At 41.8% G+C, this 6760-nt stretch overlaps 1 long non-coding RNA gene across 1 annotated transcript in view; it reads left to right on the top strand.

Annotated features, from left to right (window-relative positions):
* Nucleotides 1-6760, top strand: part of LOC116702108 (uncharacterized) — a 23882-nt gene that overhangs the window by 2005 nt on the left and 15117 nt on the right. The window contains exon 2 of the long non-coding RNA XR_004335054.1: nt 4460-4467. This is a non-coding gene — a long non-coding RNA (uncharacterized LOC116702108). The remainder of the gene's footprint in view (nt 1-4459; nt 4468-6760) is intronic.

The following is a 6760-nucleotide window of genomic DNA, read 5'->3' on the forward strand; positions in this document are numbered from 1 at the left end:
TTTGGGGACTCTCGTTGAAAAGACCTCCAACTGAATTGTTGATCAACAGAGGCCGGGCTTCTGCTGGTGGAGAGGAAGGGTAACGGGATCCTATAGTGGAGAGACAAGACCGCTGGACTAATGTATCTCCAGTGCCTCTTTGTCATGTTTTGGTAATAATTTTTCTTACATGATTAAAAAAATAAATAAAAAATAGCCGTTTACGGGGCTCATGGGTGAAAGTCCTGTGTTTATTTGACCCATCTACCATCCCAACCTACCTCCTTCTGAGATCCTTCTGTGCTCTTAAACGTCATCACCTTACTACTACTGCAAAAGACCAAGAAACAATACACTACCAGTGATATCAGCAATCAGAATCAGAATCAGAATCAGAAATACTTTATTGATCCCCGAATGGAAACTCTGTGTTACAGTTGCTCAGATATTAGAAATATAAGAAATATAAATAAAGAAATAAAGAAATATAAGGAGTGTGGATATTTACATAGTTAAAGGTATGTTATGATACAGTAATTACATAAATAACATAATTAAGGTGTTGCAATGGTGAAAAGTAATAATAATAATAATGATAGTAGGAATTGAGTATTGCACACATTACAAGCCAGTGTTATTGCACAAAACAGATAATATTGTCCAGTTTCAACCCCTCTAAGTGTCTGACACACAGACACTTAGAGGGAAGAGTTCTAAAGTTTGATGGCCACAGGCAGGAATGACTTCCTGTAGCGCTCGGTGGTGCATTTTGGGAGAATGAGCCTATCATCAATAGGAGCTGAGTGAATATTTGGAAAGATGCCATGTCCCTGACCCTTTATCCGGCTCAAATTAAAGACAATGATTTGATGGACGTTTGATTTGTGGTTGCCTTTTTACATCAAAGTATCACTGTGTGTCACTGTGTGGGAAAATCCTATTTTGTATGTAGTTCAGGTAAAGCTAACCCCCTGCCTTGTAGAGGTAAATAAAGCCAACTAAATAAAACAACATGACAGACTTAACGTGACCATTATGGAAAAAAAAGCAGTTAGTTCCAACTCAGATAATGGCCTACTTAACATAGAAACCCTACTAATTAAAAGAGCACAACAAAAATGATAATGCAGTTACCTAAATAGGGTCAACTGGTTGGTTGTTTAGCTTCAGTAGTAACTTCTTGGCTGAAAATTATGAGCAAAGAAGTCTGATGTTGTTTATCTGTAATGACGGGCATTATTTTCACTTTTATGTGTTCCTCCTACAGAGAAAATAGGCCTGATCTCTCCCTTTGTGGTTGCTCCAGCTGCTTACTTCCACCACCCACACAGCACATTTTCCCAGGCAACAATGTTCCTCCAAAGTTTACACACAATAAATAACGATATGCCCAAAGCAGTTAGCAGTGGCCCCGCACTCCGTTTCCTGGCTGGAGTTGAAATGAAATGGTAATTTTGACTTGAGGAGGATTTCAAAGGGATGGCCTCTACTTTTCATCTTGGTGCACACCACGAGCTCGCCGACACATTCACGCTGAGAAAGAAAAAAAGAAGAAGAAAAAAAATAAGGAGAGGAGAGGGTGAAAAAAAGAAGCAGAATTTTAAGTTTTTCTATGAACTTCCTTCTTTTCTTTTTTCCGCCATCTCCCCACAGAAACAGAGATGTAACGTTGCTGAGATCTCTCCCCCAGATGGACAGCATTTATATAAACAATCCCCGGTTCAGGGAGCGTATGATTGATGTGTCATTGTCTAAGGATTGTTTCCAGGCATTTGAATAGATAATTCAGAGTGTTTGATGTAGACATTTTTCTTCTAAGGTCAGTTGTGGGGGAAGAGCAGGGGTGTTCTCTATCTCCCTTGCTATTTTTGCATCGAAGCCTCCAACTAGACCGACTGCTTTTCACAGGGGAGATTGACTGACACTTGAATCGTCCTTCTGCTAAAAGATTACAAGGTGGTTTCCGAATCCCCATCTGAGATCTGCTCGCTATCTCTGCTATGCAAAATACCTTTCTCACCAAACAAAAGACCATAACACTCTGTGGATGTGTCCTGTGCTTATTTGTTTTCTAGGTCGGCCTACAGTCTTGCGATTTGAGCGAAACCAAAGATGCAGCGGAAGGAAGGAAGGATTGGCCAGGAACTCTATTATCTCAGCAACAAGGAATGAGAAATGGATTTAAAAACACCCAAAACAAGGTCTGTCGCGCACCGGCCGCACTGGCTCCCATCTTCCCATGTGTATAACATCCTTACGCCGCACAAAACCCACTCGAAAAATCAGCCTTGCACTTTGCACGGTATCTCATTTCCTACATCACAGCGTTGCTCGCGCTGACCCAGCAGCCACAGCGATATCGAGGGTATGCTTTCCCTGAGTCGGCCGATCACATTCCATTGTCAGTCAGCCATGAGGGAAACGTCCGGGTGACAAAAGCAGGGTGTGAAAAAAAAAAAAAAGAAAACCCAGAGTGGTGTCTTTATTATCTCTTAGCTCGGCGGCCCGTGGACGAGGCCAGGGTTAATTGCTGTTGATTAGACGTCAGTATGCATGGCTGAGTGGGCTTACAGATCTCACTGAGGGGACCACAGAGGGAGAAGAGGAAAGGATGAGGTCTCTCGCAGACAATGATGTGAAATCAGTGTCAAGTGTTCCTCCTCGGTGGGTTTAGCCGGTTGGGAAGCAGATAAGGAATGTAGATGAGGCTGGATGTGTTTTATCTGCCTCTGTGTGGAGTTCCTGGAGTAGCCTAGCAGGATAGTTGTTTCGGTGCCCAAATAAGGAGTTGTGCGCCAAATGAGGTTGAAAACGGGTCATGCCATGATGAAAAGAAGGCAACCATGGTGATAAAATAGTCTACTCAAACATGCTGGATTTATTCTCTTATCTGATGTGTCTCTGTTAACAATTCAGTCACATATCAATGACTTTTCAGGGATGTTGGTGTGTAGCAACATCCCTGAAATAACCAGGCTGAAAAAACTCAGTAACTATTAAATGGATTGCCAATGAACATTTGCACAGATCTTTATGGCACCCAGAGGATAAATGCTGTTGAGTTTGTTGATTTTCTGACTTTTTCTATTGGGCCACCACCAGGTCAAAGTTTTTACTTGACCTGTGACACATTTCAATGTAATACTTCTAAATGTAATACTTTTGGTGATCCCCTGACTTTTTAGTCTCATCACCAGGCCACAGTTTTAATTTGCAAAACACTTGATTAAATATCGACCTAACTAACACCATTCCCAACAGCTTCAGCTGCACTTTGTTTTTAGTGTTTATTTGCAAAGGTTTGCATGCTTACATGCAAAACTAAGATAATAAACATGCTGAACATTATAACTGCTTTACATCAGCATGCTAGAATTGTGTGGCTTTATCCATAAACTGTAAAATAAAATAAAAAAAAATGGAAGTATCAGAAGCTGCGTCATTGGTTGGTTTGTGGACTGCCATTTTTGAGTCTGGAGTCAATGTTTTTTGACAGCATACATGACAATTTTCAATGAGAGAGCAGAGCTGTGAACGATGATGTAACCAAGCCAGTGTTGGTTATGGTTGCAATGGTGCTGTACTAAGCTAAATGCAAAGAAGGGACATTTGCTGATTTTCAACCCTTCTGAAGCTAGTCATTCAGTGGAGATTTACTGGCGGGTATAAACAGACCTCCAGGTACTGGCCCCATTCATCTGCATGTAGGCTTCGGCAGTCCAGAAAAACCAGACACACCAACCCAACGGCCGACCGTCGGCAGAAAAGGCAGTTGGACTGATCAGTCAGTACCCGTCTCCCCGAGTCGAAAAAAAGTGCCTCGGAACACACAGACGCCGACTAGAGCGAACGTACTGCACATGCGTGAGACGTAACATTTCTCCATAACAGCAGGCGGCGCTAATCTGTATTGTTGTTCAAAAATTGAAAAACAGAAATGACGGAACATCTCTCTAGACCTGGTAAACATAAAGCATGATTCTTCTGTAGTGATGAAGACTTGAAACTAGCGATTGAGACCATAAACTTGTTTAACTAAAAATGTTTATTGAGGTAATAAATCAAGGCAGAATTAGGGTATTTATTCTTCTTATAGAGTTCCTTTTCCAACCATGTGAATTGGCCCCCTGCTGGAAATTACATAGAATGCAGGTTGAAGACACTAATAAACACATTTAAACCATAATATCTTAATCATTCTAATCTATTATCTTAAATCCACGATGCATTGATGTTCAGAAATCCACATTGACTTACAGACTCAAAACGTCCTTTTCTTATGAAATGTAAACCCCCATCACCAAGAGCCATAGGCTGATGCTTGTATGTCGCCAAAATGATGTATGTCTCCGTTTGTTTAATAGATAAGCAAGCCCCTTGGTCAAACCTGGGTTATGTATCGGTCCGTTGCTTTTGTAACCAAAATAATAACAATAGAGGTGGTTCAGAGGGAGGCAGGATTGACAGGTAGACAAGGAAGGCCAGGACGTTGTAACCTTCACACCCCTCACATAGTGAGAGCTCGCTTTGTTTAAATTTCCCAGATCAAAGGGTGCAATGCAAATTCCTGCAGCTACCACAATGCCATTTGATGTTTCAGGGAGCCAAATTATTGTGGTGATTACAGTAGCTGTACACAACCGGTGGAGCGAGCCAAACAAGGGCCCTTGTTGTGACTCTCATTTAGTGGCGTGACATCTCAGCAGCCACCGTCTGAGACGCATCCCACAATAAGAGAGGCTGTTTGGGCTGATAAAGTGATTTGGCTTGGGGGCCCTTTCATGTGCACCGACAGTGGGGTATTTGAGGCTTCAGGGTATTCTCTCTGCACATCCTCACACATCCCCTTTATTGTGACAATAGTGCCACTGTGTGCAGCAAATCCAAGAGACTATAGGCTGACTGCATTGTGAACAACTTCAGCTCAGTGGATTGTCATATAGAAGTGTTACCATGTCTTGGATGCTTCTATAGGTAAAATTAACAAGTAGATATTGAACTAAAACTGTAGGCCGGTACAGGGGCTTTAAAGTGTAATTTTGGAATTTTTCAACCCGTAGCGTATTTTGCCCCCACATTTGTGGCTATGTTGCAAATGTGAACAGATAAGCATTTGAAATTGGTTCAGGATTGATCAAAGTTTTGACGTATTGAGCCCCAAACTGGGCTATGATGTAAACCTATTAGGGAATGGCGACCATTAATGTACGTCCATTAAAATGCTTGTTTTTGCTCGAACTGTCAAAAATGTGGTTATAAGTGTCTGATGGGAAGACGGAGAAACTTTCCTTTGTAACTTACTGGTGCCAGGTCCACACAGTAACTTTAGTTAATAGCATTGGCTTACTACTCCACTCTTGGAACATTATTCTTTAGGAAACTGTGCTTTGGTATAGGACTTCTTCTTCTCTTTGGCTGGCAGTAGTCATCCCCACTAAAATTGTTTACGGCAGACCTTATGGTCTGTGAGTGTTAGGATCCGTTTGTAGCTGTAGCACAGCTAGCCTCAACTTCAAACGGTCTGCATCTTAAGGTAACGTCTATGAAAGCTGTACTTACCTCGACCTTTGGACATTTCAGTTTGATCCGTACCAAAATTGTAGATGTGAAATCTCCCCCGAATCACGGTCTGGACCAAAATGTCTTTAGACCGAAAGAGGTGGTTGTTTTGTGAAAATCTTTAGACAGGATCGCGGAGTGGTTGACTACAAGCAAATAACCACAAAAAAACACTTTTTCCCTGCCAGGATAAATGGTCCTTTACCTGTCACAAAATACAGTACAGATGTGTTCGACAGGCTCACACTGTCAACACACTAAGCGCCCTTTCTGTAAAATGAATATCCTAATCCAACAGAATACAGCACAGCTAGAGTATCAGACTCACAAGTCAATAATCACACAGACTGTTTTCGCTTAAAATAAACGTACACTTATTTCCCACAGAACACAGCAAGCAAACAGCTGCAACAGATATGTACTCAGTACGTGATGCAGAGTAAACTCTACTCCAAAGCTCTTACCTTGACACAGGACTGGAGAGCCGTCAGTCGGACAGAGCAGCATCACGTGGTGGACGTCCCGTACGTGACTCGCAGCTGACTCGTTGGACCGAGGGTTTCTCCGTCTTTTTTCTCTTAACAAACAAGGGATAGTGTGGGAGCGAGGATCGCCGTCTCTCGCTCCCAGCCGGTCCCGTGAGTCCGGCGCACCTGCCTCGAAACCATGTTTAAAAACAGGAGCCGTCTCTCAAAACATGAGCTGATGGAAAGCCGTAGTCAAAGCATGAGTATGTATGTGATCAAAACAGGTTATACTAGGCTTATGCTAAGTAAACAATGATAAATGAAACACAAAACAATATACAGTTGATAAATGAAACACATACAATTGATAATGAAACACAAAACAATAATAATAGTTATACAACAGTGAATCAACAAGTATACAAGTGACCCACTTAGCTGTTGTCAAGGATCAAAAATGCAAAATAAACTTTTTCCTCCACAGTGGTCTTGGTAGTCTCTTCATCAAACTGAACCGTGGTCCGGTTTGTTTCAATTGTGAAAGCATTTTTTGGATTGTCAGACTTTTGTACCAAATACATGAAGTTCAGGCAGGCGTGTTATCACTCAGAGTAGACGCTGTCAGTTATAAATTAGCAGTTCACTTGTTAAGAAGGTCATATGGCATGAAAATTTCACTTTATGTGGTTAACATTAACATGAGTTCCCCTAGACTGCCTATGGTCCCCCAGTGGCTAGAAATGGTGATAGGTGTA

This window comes from Etheostoma spectabile, chromosome 2, assembly GCF_008692095.1.
Source record: "Etheostoma spectabile isolate EspeVRDwgs_2016 chromosome 2, UIUC_Espe_1.0, whole genome shotgun sequence".
Taxonomy (NCBI): domain Eukaryota; kingdom Metazoa; phylum Chordata; class Actinopteri; order Perciformes; family Percidae; genus Etheostoma; species Etheostoma spectabile.